Below are 13,464 nucleotides of genomic sequence, written 5' to 3'. Positions count from 1 at the left end.
CTCAGGAGACAGAAGCAGGTGGATCTCTGAATTTGAGGCCAGCCTGGCCTATAGAGTGAGTTACAGGACAGCCAGGGCTACACAGAGAAACCCTGTCTCGAAAAGCAAAAGAAAAAACAAAAAAAGGACTAACTATCTAGTAAAACATTTATGTAACACTGCATATTTATATATATATATATATGTACATATATATCTTAATGACATATTTGCTATTAATGAGAATGAAATAATTATAGCTCATAAAACAATGTAGTTCAGGATCACTATTACATAAGGAACACCAGAAACAACATATATGCCATATAATCCTATCACTCAAAGTACAGCACAAACTAAAGTTTCATTGGTGCTACAGTGAGGCTAGTCATCAACCTTGAAGCTGCTGGAGAGATGATTGAGTTCACCTCTGCCAAACTAATGTAGGGGCTGGTCAACTGTGTACAGTCATTCATTGATTTGGGTACCAATTTCATGGATGTGTCTATTTCTTAAGACTTGACTAAGCTATGCATTTATGTTGTTCTCATGTATATTATATTTATATTTCATTTACATCCCTTTTTGGTAAGTCTGTTTTCCTATCCCAAAACCAAGGCAACAATCTTTAAAATATTATTTTTTCTTGATTTATCAATTTTTTTTATGAGGGTCTTAGAAATATCTAAATGGGCTGAAGAGGTGGCTCAGCAGTTAAGAGCATTTGCACTTATACAGGACCTGGGTCTGATTCCCAGCACCCACATGGTGACTATCTATGACTCTTTTCCAGGGGATCAGATGCCCTCTTCCAACTTTTGGCAGCACCAGGTACACATGTAGTACACAGATATAAATGCAAGCAGTACTCATACACATTAAATAAATAAATAAAACTTAAAGATGTATTTAAACATTGTTTAAAATGTATCTGTCTAGAAAATCTAAGAAACATACTTTCAATGTACTTTTCCATTTGATGGTATTATAGCAGTATTTCAACACTTACAATTTCAAACTTTTATCTTGAAACTCCCACTACTCCTAAATTAGTAAACATACCTCTCCTGTTTCCTTACTTCTTGAATGATTAAGGGGTGCTCACTTTCACAGCACATACACTAAAATTGAATGATAAAGGACCCCCACCTCAGCCCAGTAATTCCAAAAGTTCTATCACTAGGCCTCTTCTTTTCTAGCTCCTTCTTCCCAGGAAAACTCAACATATTTTTATGGTCCGTACATATATGTCTGATATACACCTGTGTGGGTGGCCATGCGTGTACACATGTGCAGGTATGTGCATATGCACATGGAATGCAGAAGTCAAAGGTGGTGTCTGCCTTATTTTTGAGACAAAGTCTCTCACTGAACCTAGAGCTCATCCATTCAACTAGAGTAGACAGCCAGCAAACCCCAGGAGTCTTCTGCTTCCACCTCCGGAGCCAGGACTACAGGCCCACACCACAATGCCTGGCTTTAATGTAGGTTCTAGAGCTCTGAACTCAGGTCTTCATGGTTGCATGACAAGCACTTTATCAACTGAGCCAGCTCCCTAACCCCTCAATACTCTTTTCATAGCTTCAGCTATTTCTCAAGTGCTATTATAACTTGCCTAAATCCTTCTCTGGGCTCTAGATAGATATTTAGCATGCAGTTGGGAACTTCATGGGTTTAGGAAAGTGGCAGTGGTAGGTCGTCCTCTAGAGGCCATGCCCTTACTACCCACAGGCAGGGCTGTATTTATGGGACCAGTAATGGATTCCCACCTACTCAATAGGTCTTAAGTCCAATTTGGTTACCCTTGAGCTTATCTTGCCTGTCACCACTGTGATCCATAGGCTTTAAGGCAGGGAAGACACTGCTTTGTTGACATTCCAATGTGGTTAGGGGTAATCTCACAAGTTCCACCTCTAGATGAAGACCTACAGGCAATTAAAGGTTGCTCAGAGCACGAGAATCGGTCTTCTTCAAGGACAAGCCCCCTAATAGGTTAATCCAATCCCAAGTGATCAGTCCTAAACATATACATATGAGCACCACTAAAGGGACTGAGCACACTGCATTTATACACATACATACATACATACATGCATACATACATACATACAATTCAAGAAGAGGCTATGAATTTGAGAGGGAGCAGGACAGAGGAGTTGGAAACAGGAGAGGGTGAGGTGGGAAGGGGAAAGGATGGGATGGAAATTATGTAAATACAGTACTCATGTGCAATTCTCAAAAATAAAATGTTTTGTTTTGTTTTTGAAAAAAGCACTGCCAGTAGAAGGACAAATGGGAAAAAGCAAAGTGAGAAAGGTCAATGGAAGTAGAAACATGACCATATGTACACAGGAAAGGGCAAACACAATGTACAGTACAACTAAACCTGGGGAGGTGGTAACAGAAAACTAGAAAATGAGAATTCACATACTATTGTGTAAGTAAGCCCGTAAGACTCTATGTTAAAACAAACTACAAAGCACAAACAGAAAAATATAAGTGACCATGCTATTGATAACAAGGAAAAGAAAAAAGACCAAGGTAGACACCCATATAATAACCTGAACATATGGTAAAATGATTATGTATTAATATGCAATACATTTAAGGACTGGTAGGGAAAGTTTATGCTATTGCTATCACCAAAGAAAAGTCTAGTTGTGAATGAAGCCAAAACAGTAGAAGAAATGCATGTAAACTCACACATACACATACATTGTACCCATATATATGCAAACATGTACAAAACACACACACACACACACACACACACACATACCCCAAGATAGAAAAAGCAAAGATAAATAAATTTGTGTAAATTACATTGAAGACTCATTTATTCACCCTGGACATAACGTAATGAGAAGTTATACTAGAGCAATAAAACTTTGCCTTCTAGATTCAGTGAATAATAGAATTACTCAGAGAAGAAAGACATTTCTCCTGGCTACCATTTCAGCAAAGATTAACTCCTAGGCTATGATTTCAAGCACATACATGCATTCACACACAAAGTAATGTCGTTTTTAAAAATAAGTAAACAGAGGCTAGAGAAATGGCTGGGCAGTTAAGAGAGTGCACTGCTCTCACAGAGAACTGAAGTCTGGTTCCCAGCACCAACATCAGAAGGCTCACAACCATCTGCAACTCCAGTTCCAGGGGTCTGTCAGCTTCTTCTGCTCTCCAGGGATCCTACACACATATGGTACACATATTTACACTGAGGAATACACACATACACTTTTTTATCTATAAAAATAAATAAATAAATAATACCCTTTGGATTAATACTTTAAAATCATTATGCTCCCCCTACTCCACCTCTGTAGTTAGTTTGGTATTGGTGGTATTAGTAATCAAATCCAGGTTGCTTGTTTGTTTGCTTGTTTGAGACACGGTCTCAATGTGTGGCTCTAGCTGTCCTGGAACTCAATATGTAGACCAGGCTGGCCTCCAACTCACAAAGATCCACCTGCCTCTGTCCCTTTGGTGTTGGGAGTAAATAAGAGTGGATGCGCCATCATGATTTGGCTTTCAAGCTTGGGTTCTTACACATGCTAGACAAGAGCCCTGTCACTGATCTACACCCCGAGCCCTGTAACTATTTTCTTAACTCAAATAACCCTCCACATATACACCCCTATCATTCTCATTGCAAGTCAGTTTCAGAGTAGCCACATAATGCCTTCTTCCAGGCAGCTAGCAAGCTCTTGGGTGACAGACTCTGAATCAGCAGTCTGAGGCCTAAGAAACTCTGGTTTACAGGGATCCTGACACATAGCCAGCTTGGAGTAGTATAGCTCTAGAGACTATCTTCAATTCTACTCTTTGAAACCTGAACTTTAGAAAAAACTGATTATTGTATTAAAAAGAGGGCTTCATTTGTAAGAGCTAATCCTGAGAACATGTGGCTTCCAAATAAAAACACAGCAACATCCCTTGAATTATAGACCTTTAACGCTATGGGACGTGATTGTGTGGACAGTTAATAGCCACAGGCACTATGTACTTGTTCTTCCTATTGGGCAAGGGCTAGTTCTAATCTCCATCAACTATCAGGCAAGTATCCAAATATTCGTTTTGCCTATTAAGATGCAATCAGCAGACTACAGAACTACTTCAAAGTCATTCAGCTAGTAAGCACCAGAACTGTAAATTAAACCAAGGGATTTCTCTCAATGTTTTGAAAGCCTCTAATGGCCATTCCTATAATGCCTCTTACAACACTGAAACTGCCACCATCTACAACATAAATATATAAGATAATCCCTCTATCCCCCCAATCTCATTATAAGTTACCTTGTTCGTCTACCTAAATCAAATCCACCTTTGAATCTGTGATCTATTAATTTCACTGTACTTTAACTTCTTTGGAAACTGCTCTATGTACCTCAAATGCTACTAAATACATCCCAAAGGACAGGACTTCCTCACCAATTTCTACAGATAAAGTCCTTCATTCTCTCCTCCTCCTAGTCAGAGCGGGTAAAATGTTTTAACAAATCCTTTGGTCCCCGGTGCTACTCCAGTTATCTTCCACAGTCATGAAAATGCTTTTCCTCAGTGTACCCATGCCATCCATTCATTTAGCCGTGTCTGGTGAGTGTCACACATGTAGTAAGTAGGAATACGGCTGAGCACTAGATGTATAGCAGTAAAAAAGAATAGATGAGCTTCCTGCCTTTAAGGGACTCAAAAGGTTATTCCAAACATATATTGCAAATGGAGTGATAAGAAAAAACACAGGCTCTTAAAGAACATACCACAGAAAGAACTCATCTAATCTAAGAAATGTAAAAGTGTCATTTAAGCTAAGACTTAAAAGATGGATAAAAGAGTTCACTAGGCTCAAGAAAGAGCTTTCTAGAAAATAAGAATAGTACGTAGACAGGTCGTAGGCAGCAAATAACATGACAAGTCTAAGGAACCAAAAAGTAGTCAGGTGTGGTGGTTCCCACCCATAATCCCAGCATTCTTGAAGCACAGGCAGGGCAATTGTGAGTTGGAGACTAGCCTGCAATACACAACAAGAAACTATCTCAACCACTCCTCCAAAATCCCATGTTGTTCAAGAAAACTGCCAAAAATGTAAAGCTGAAGAAGAAAGAGAACAAGATCCACCAGGGCCTGCGACATGCCATTAGCTGGGGCTCTCTTTGGTAGAGACAAGTGCTCAGGATTGAACCAGTGGACTCAAACATGCTAAGCACAAGCTCCATACTGGTGCTTCTAAAGAACTCAATGTTGGCCACTCTTTTTTTATAGCCTTGCCATTTCTTTAAGAAACCATCCATGAGACTTTCTTTACACCATCCATGAGACTCTCTGGCACTTTGCCTCCTTCGTATATTACAAGCTTCTTTAACTTCCTCAAATTTATGAATACCTTTGTGGGACTGGAGAGATGGCTCAGTGGTCAAGAGTACCCTTGCGGAGGACCCAGGTTTGGTTCCCAGCACCCACATGGCAGACTGCAACTGTCTATAATTCCAAGGGCTCCAACTCCCTCTTCTGACCTCCACAGGTCATACATACATACATACATACATATATGAAAAAATGCTCATGTGCATGAAATAAATAAATCTTCTTTTAAAAGAATATCATTATTAATCAAACAGAATGGAGTGAATCTGTATGTTTTAAAACAGCTAACTTGCTGAGGCTTGCTTTGAACTCACTATGTAGCCCAGGTTGGCCTTGAACACGAAGCAATCCTCCTACTTCAGCCTCCCAATGACTGGGTGCTGTGGGATGTTCTGTATGTCAAATGTGTTGCTCTGATTGGTTAGTAAATAAAACACTGATTGGCCAGTAGCCAGGCAGGAAGGATAGGCGGGACAAACAGAGAAGAGAATTCTGGGAAGTGGAAGGCTGAGTCGGAGAAACACTACCAGCAGCCACCATGACAAGCCGCATGTGAAGATGGCGGTAAGCCACGAGCCAAGTGGCAAGGTATAGATTTATAGAAATGGATTAATTTAAGATATAAGAACAGTTAGCAAGAAGCCTGCCACAGCCATACTGTTTGTAAGCAATATAAGTCTCTGTGTCTATTTGGTTGGGTCTGAGTGGCTGTGGGACTGGCGGGTGAGAGAGATTTGTCCTGACTGTGGGCCAGGCAGGAAAACTCTAGCTACAACTGGGTTTACAGGCATGTATCACTGTGCATGTTAATTACAGACACACAGACACACATATGTACACCATTCTTAAACAACTCATTCCAATGTCTATTTTACAAAGAGGTTAACTGGCATCTTAGAGAAAAATAAGTTGTTTCACTTAAAAGTCAAACTATATGTAAATAGTGCTTTGTTCAGACCAAAGTGAAAAAAATCAAAAGGGATTTTAAAAACACCTTTATTTAATATGGTTTTATTCTGCATCATACAAATGAAAATCAACTTCCAAAATTAACTTAGGATGGCTACTCTACCAATAGAAATGGAAATATAATTTCTTTGTTTTATGTTGTTGTTTTTTGAGACAGGGTTTCTCTGTGTAGCCCTGGCTGTCCTGAAAGTTGCTCTATAGACCAGGCTGGCCTCAAACTCATAGAGATCCCCCTGCCTCTACCTCCCAAATGCTGGGATTAAAGGTGTGCACCACCACCACCCGACTGGAAATATAATTTCTTTAAAGCTACTATTAAATGATATTTTTTATCAAGTCTGGTTAAGCTGGGCACAGTGGTACATGCCTGTAAACGCAGTCATTGGGAGGCTGAAATAGGAGGACTGCTGAGAGTTCAAGGCCAGCCTGGGCTACACAGTGAGCTCAAAACAAGCCTGAGCAAGTTAGCAAGACCCTGTCTTAAAAAACACACACACACACACACACACACACACACACACACACACACACACCCCAATCTGGTTAAAATCATGTACACTGATAAATAAGAATACTTTAAAATGCTAGTTTGTTGACTGTAAACAGATCTTAAGCTAACAAGGAGTCTGTATTTTCAAACATCACCAAATATAGTGATTGAATGAGATGCCCCCCTTAAGTCTTGGGCCTCTGAATACTTGGTCCCCGCAGGCAGCTGTTTGGGGAGGATTAGGAGGTGTAGCCTTGCTAGAGGAAGAATGTCACTGGGGCTTTGAGGTTTTAAGACTTGTACCTCTTCACCATTTCAAGTTGGCTCTCTCAGTGTCCTGTGATGTGAGCTCTCAGCTGCTGCTCTAGACACCTGCTACCTGTTACCTTGTTCTACCATCATGGAGTATTATCCCTCTGGAACTGGAAGTCAAATAAAACCTTTCTTCTATAAGTTGTACTACTCAGTGTTTTATCACAGCAATAGAAAAGTAACTAATACACCAAAATATTTGCCTTATAAGAAAGATACAAAGACCATGCTTGTGGGTGCATAGTTGTATTCTGATGACTAAGTCAGGGGGATTGCTGCATGTTCAATCCCAGCCTGGTCTATCTATACAGTAGACCAGGCTAGTCGGAGCTACATATTGGTCTCCGTTTTTTTGTTTTTTTTTTTAAAAAAAAAAAAAAAGGTACAAGGCAGTCAGGCAATGTAGTGCAGGCCTATAATCCCTGCATGCAGAGGCTGAGGCAGAAGGACTGCAGCAAATCTGAGGTCAAGCTGGGCTGCATAGGGAGTTCCAGGAAAGCTTAGGTACAATGTGTGCCCCTATCCAAAATAATAATAATAAAATAAAGTACAAAGACTCACACAAAACCTATAGCTAAAAAGAACTGAAGTGAACTTACCATTAGAGTTTGTGTTGGGGAGAATGGAAAAACAAACACGGAGTGGGTGAGATGACTCAGTGGGTAAAAGATCTGCCACCAACCCTGACAACCGCAGGTGGACTCCCACGACCACCAGCACAGTGAAGACAGACTGACTGCTGTAAGCTGGCCTCTGGCCTCCACATGCTCTCTATAGTGTGTGTGCATGCACAAATGCACACACATAAAAATGTCATTTCTTTTCTTACTATGTAACCCCAGCTGACTTGGAACTGTCTATATAGACCAGGCTGGCCTAGAACTCACAAGATCTGCCTGTCTCTGCCTCCTATGTGCTGGGACTAAAGATATATCCCACCATGCATGGCCTTTAATGATAATAAATAATAATAATAATAATAATAATGATAATAATAAAAGTAACTTTGGGAGAAAAGTTACCATAGGAACAATTCATCTACTTCTAGCTCTACTTACCCAGGTTCTCTCAAGAAACCCCAATACTGGTCACATTTTCCTCACACTTTTGTCCCAATCTCCCCTCTCCAGCATTTTCCTATAAGAAGTTATGCTTAACGACATCTTAAAAAATAAAAAGTCCCTCAACACAGCACCCTTGACTGTTTTTTTCCTTTACAAACCTCTTGAAAATGCTGACTAGGTTCTGCATCTCCATTTAGAGACACTTCCACTCACTCTTGAGCTGCTGCAATATGGTTACTATCCTGATTTCCCACCGCAGTAGTTCTCACTCACTAAAATCACCAAAGACCTCTTCTCCAAATCAAATAGGCATTTGCGCTTCTCAAGCTACTTGACCTCTGACAGCATTCATCACAGCTGACTACTCTCTTAAAATGAATCAACTGACCGATTTCCGTCTCAGATACAGTCAACTGAAGAACTTGTCCCTGATATCTACAATAAAATGGGACATCATATTAATCAAACCATCAAATTAGTGAACAGGAAATTGTCCTGACAGATGCAGTAAAAGGGAACTGTAGACCATTATCTCCAAATGGATGAGGACCCACAAATGTAGCTAAATTGGAACTCAACATTGTGATGAACTCTTCACAGCCTTGCACTTGTTTTACAGTTGTTTGGGATACATATGCTCATAGATAAATCAAGTGCCTTTACCCACTGAGTCTTCTTATTGGCTCCATCCTATTTTTTTAATAAGTCAAATCATATTACACAGTGTAGTACAACTTTTTTCTTGTAAACAATATTATATCATGAGCTTTGTTCCATGTCAGTACATAACAGTGACAGGAAGCAGTTACACAAAGCACCCTGTGCTTACTTAGAACACAGACACTAACTCATTCCTTCTCACAACAGCCCCGTGCGGCAAGGACTATCATTATATCCACCTCATAGATGGATTTAAGTCGCTAATGGTCACAGCTGATATAAATGGTGCAGTTAAGATGTGAACCTTTGAGGTCTGCTGCCTGGTCAATGTGCTGAAGGACACGCTCAGCTGCTTCTCCTGAAGTAAATATAGATCTCTAAAACCTGCTAACAACTGCAAAGTATCTTACAGCATAAATATACTATGATTTTAACTGTTCCCTTACCAATGGATAGTTTGGACATTTTTTAATACTTCTATTTCCTTCTATTTTTAACCATGGTAAATGAATATTCTTAAAAGACTTATGGTTGGGCTCATGTTAAAATTTATGTAACATAAAACTCACAACCATTAAATGATTCTATCAAACATACACAAACTTTATTTAAATTTTGATAAGTAATGCCAGATTTCTTCCCAGAAAGTTGCTCTACTTTAACTTATAGTCTAATTGCTATTTATTTTTAAATTAACATGAGACATCGGACCCACTTTGAGTTTTTAATTAATAATGACAAAAAAACCTACTAGGTTAAATATAAGTATGTTCTGATTTGACAGTTATCTGGCACATAAAACAAATGTAGACCTAGAGCTGCTTAGTGGATTCTTCTTCCAATTATGATGCTGACTTTCTTACACAGGAAACAAGGACACTGAACTAACTAGCCTCCAGTATTCAAAACACCTGTGATTCAGAAAGACCTAAAGTTATTGCAAGTCTCTAACAGAGCACTAGCATGACAGGTGAGGGGCCTAAAGCTTCTATTTTCTTCACATGACAGCAACTGCTAACAGGGCGCCTAGGCAAATCAGTAAAATAGTCAGGTTCCAAGACCCACCTGTGGCTTAGTCTCAGTGGCTTTTAAATCCCAGGCTGTCAGTCCCCTGATACCCAGCAAATTGGAACAGACATTTGGAGCATATTCCTAAGAAAAGATCAAATGTGCCTATAAACTAAGAAGCAGGTTTCTTGTTTTGATTTTAAAGTATTATCCTAGGACTGAGATTAACTCAACTATTATGTATTGGTTATTCTAGTATATGCGAGGACTAAGTGAACAATAACAAATAGAGGACCTCTGCCACTGTAGAGCTTACATGCCAGATGAGAAACACAAACAATAACCCAAAACACTCCAAGGTCGAATGTGAAGTGCCACTGAGACTAACAAGGCCCACCACCACCACCACCACCATTAATGCAGAAAGACACTATGCAGTCCTTTCACTCTCTCACTGATGTGCAACACTAAGAACTGACGGCATGGAGGGGAGTCAACAAGGAAGGCAATTTTGCAATCGGACCACACAGCAAAAGTAGCAATCACAACTATACAACTATACACTTAACTTTTAAATCAACTGTCTCTATAGTTCTGTTACCACTGATCATGTGTCTTAAATATGCTTTACATAACCAAGAGTAGAAAATAAGTAGAACAATCAAAAGCGACACAACTGAACATTCAAACAAAATGAATGATAAATTCACTGCAGGTGGTTTGTTTTGTTTTGTTGTTGTTTATACTATTGGGACTGAACTTCCAGCTTCATGCATGCTAGGCAAATGCTCTACCACTGAGCCACACCCCCAGATCTTAACTACAGTTTTTTTTAAACTACAGTATCTTAAGAACTGTTCAAATAAAAAGTTCAAATAAAGAATAGTGATTCATTATAATAATTCATTACTTATTAATAATTATAAAATTTTATGAAAATACTAATTACTTTAAAAACCAGGAACCAACATAAGGAACAAGTGTCATGTAAAAAGGAAGGATAGATTTTTTTCAATATTTTAAAATAACAAATAGCAAAAGTATCTAAGGTAATGTTTCATTTAAAATATAGCTAATTCTAGAATATCTGCAGAATAAAACAGCAACCACATAAATAAATGGCTTTGAGCGTCCATTTCCACAACTGCAAAGTAAGAATATTTGTCTACTTTGCTCACAAGATTGCATGAAGACTAATTCATGTATTTGGAAGTATACTCCTCCCCCCCCAAAAAAGGTCAGTTATTTTCAGACCATTTCTCTTTTGCTCTCACTATAAGTTATAGCATTTTAACAAACTAAAGTGGTTATATAAGGACTTCACTTCCTTTCTTGTGCCCATGGTATAGTGTGTTAAAAACGGATTTAAAAAAATGACAGTCAGAAGAAAACACTTAAAAACTTTAATTCATAAACATATTAACACTACAGTTTGCTTCTATAGGTATTAATGGCCTTAAATAATACAATACACCAATATATGTCAGAAAAATCTTTCATATATGTACAAAATTGTCTATAAATATAACTCACTACCACCACTATAAGCACAAGTTATGCTATGAAAAGACAAGATACACATGTATTTATCCACATACACAATGTTTCTAGCATGACATATATAATCTGATTAAGGTGTACTATGTTGAATGCAATGATAGTTCAGATTTATTGCATTAAATAGTTTACCAAAACTCTTACACTTTCACAGGCTTGAAGTAACTTCTAGTACAGGTCTAACACTCTTCCAAAGTCACAATCCTATGTTATTAGCAGCACACTGACTTTAAAAAACAGTATTTTAAATTAAGACACTTTTTAAATGGACAGCAGTTTGCAGTATTTCATCACTGCTTCTTCAAAAATTCTCAGCTGTAAATAGATTGGCCTAGGATAGACTTTCCTTTAAAATCCTTAAAATACAAGCTAAGAGGGCAGGTTAACATGGCAACACTAACGACTCCTCCAAATTCAAAACAATCACCAGCAAAACATTTAAGTAGAGTACATGGATACCGACCACTCTTCCTAATAACCTATTTTCCCCCAAGTGAAACATTTGTTACAACATTAAAAAAAAAAAAAAAAAACCATTAAAAATCTATACCTACTTGCAACTTCCTAGCTTGGAAACTTAAAATCCAGGCAAATTCTTGCCTACATCTGTGACATTAGCTAAATATGATTTAGCATATTGGCCTGCATGTTAAAAGGGGGGGGAGGGGAGCGATAGTGACAACTTCCAACGTGTAAGGCTTGTTAAATGTCACCCCCTCCCCGCCCAATCGTTTGTGAATAAGCCGGTAGACTCCATTCAACAACTGCTGGACTGGCGCTGATCAAAGTTTTCCCCATACTCCACTCTGAGAATATTACACCCAGGAAAGGGAACAGAAACTGGTCATCCCTGACACTGAAGCTAGTCCCCCGGAATTTCCCAAAATATGCTTGATCTCCAAACGAAGAAGGGACACTTCGGAGACCAAAGGTAAGAGGGTGGCTTAACTCTATGCAGACAAGAGGAGGGGCGAGGGTGGCGAGGACGACACTGGCAGGTAAGCCAAGAAATCTGGTCTTCGGTGGGCACCAGTAGGTCCTGGGACCCAGGTCTCAGGATGACCCTCCCGGAGACGTCTCGGAACCCAGGGAGGTTCCCCAGGAGGACGCCAGGCAGTGCCAGGGGGCCCCGCCCGCCTCTCTGGCCACCTCGGGGACCCGGGACCGCGGACAGAGGCAGCCGAGGCGGGGCAAACGTCCGCAGGCTCCGCCAGGTCTGCCAGGTCTTCCCGCAGCTCACCTGAGAGTGTCGCCTCCGCCCTCGGCTCCCACGGTGCATCCCGCGGGGCCTGGCGGAGGGTGCAGTGACGCCGCCCTGACCGGCCCCAGGGCTGCCCGGCCTGGCCTCCCCGCTCCGGGGACGCACCGCACCGGGTGCCCGCCTCGCCCCGGTTCCTGGGATCCGCCGGGCGGCAGGGAAGGAAGGAGCAGCGCAGAGGCGGCCTCCTCTCCCCCCGCCGCGAGCCCCCTCCCGAGCTGCGGCTCTCCGCAGTCCTCGCAGGCGCAGGTCCAGCCCGGCTTCCCCGCCCGGGAGTCACTTCGGCAGCGGCGGCCCAGTCGCCATTACAGCTCAACAACTGACACGGAGGAGGAGCGGCGCCGGCGGCAGTGGCGGTGGCGGCGGCGCGAGGCAGGGCGGGAGCAATCGCGGAGGGGGGGAGGGCGGGGGGGGGGGTGGGGGGGAGAGAGGACCCGCCAAACCTCGCGAGAACTGTCTGGAGACGGTTCCACAGGAATGCAACTTCGGGTTAGGGCCATGTTGAGTGTGGCCGAAAGGTGAGCGCGAGATAAGCCGAGGCAAGGGACCGCGAGGAAGCCATCTTTGGTGTGGCGCGCTGGGGCCCTCGGCAGGACTCGGGAGGAGCCCGAGTCTATCCGCAGAGGAGACCACCCCCTTCCCTTTGACGCTAATTGGGCCTTCGGGCTGAGCGTTTCACCCCCGGGCGAAAACACGCTGAGAACTTGACAAGGGTGAACCGGGAAATCGGAAGCCCGCCGCTTTCTGAGAGTTGATGATGCTTCCGCGACTGCCCAAATAAATCGTCCCTCTAGTCAGTT

At 41.3% G+C, this 13,464-nt stretch overlaps 1 protein-coding gene across 1 annotated transcript in view; it reads right to left on the bottom strand.

Annotated features, from left to right (window-relative positions):
• The window catches only part of Cep350 (centrosomal protein 350), a 153,832-nt gene extending 140,804 nt beyond the window's left edge, over positions 1-13,028 (bottom strand). Inside the window, exon 1 of the mRNA XM_059280711.1 lies at positions 12,647-13,028. The gene's annotated coding sequence lies outside the window, so the exon portion shown is untranslated. The remainder of the gene's footprint in view (positions 1-12,646) is intronic.
• Positions 13,029-13,464: the final 436 nt, after the last annotated feature.

This window comes from Peromyscus eremicus, chromosome 15 (assembly GCF_949786415.1).
Source record: "Peromyscus eremicus chromosome 15, PerEre_H2_v1, whole genome shotgun sequence".
Lineage (NCBI taxonomy): Eukaryota > Metazoa > Chordata > Mammalia > Rodentia > Cricetidae > Peromyscus > Peromyscus eremicus.
The sequence above is the reverse complement of the archived record's forward strand: the minus strand, read 5'-3'. Positions and strand labels throughout refer to the sequence as shown.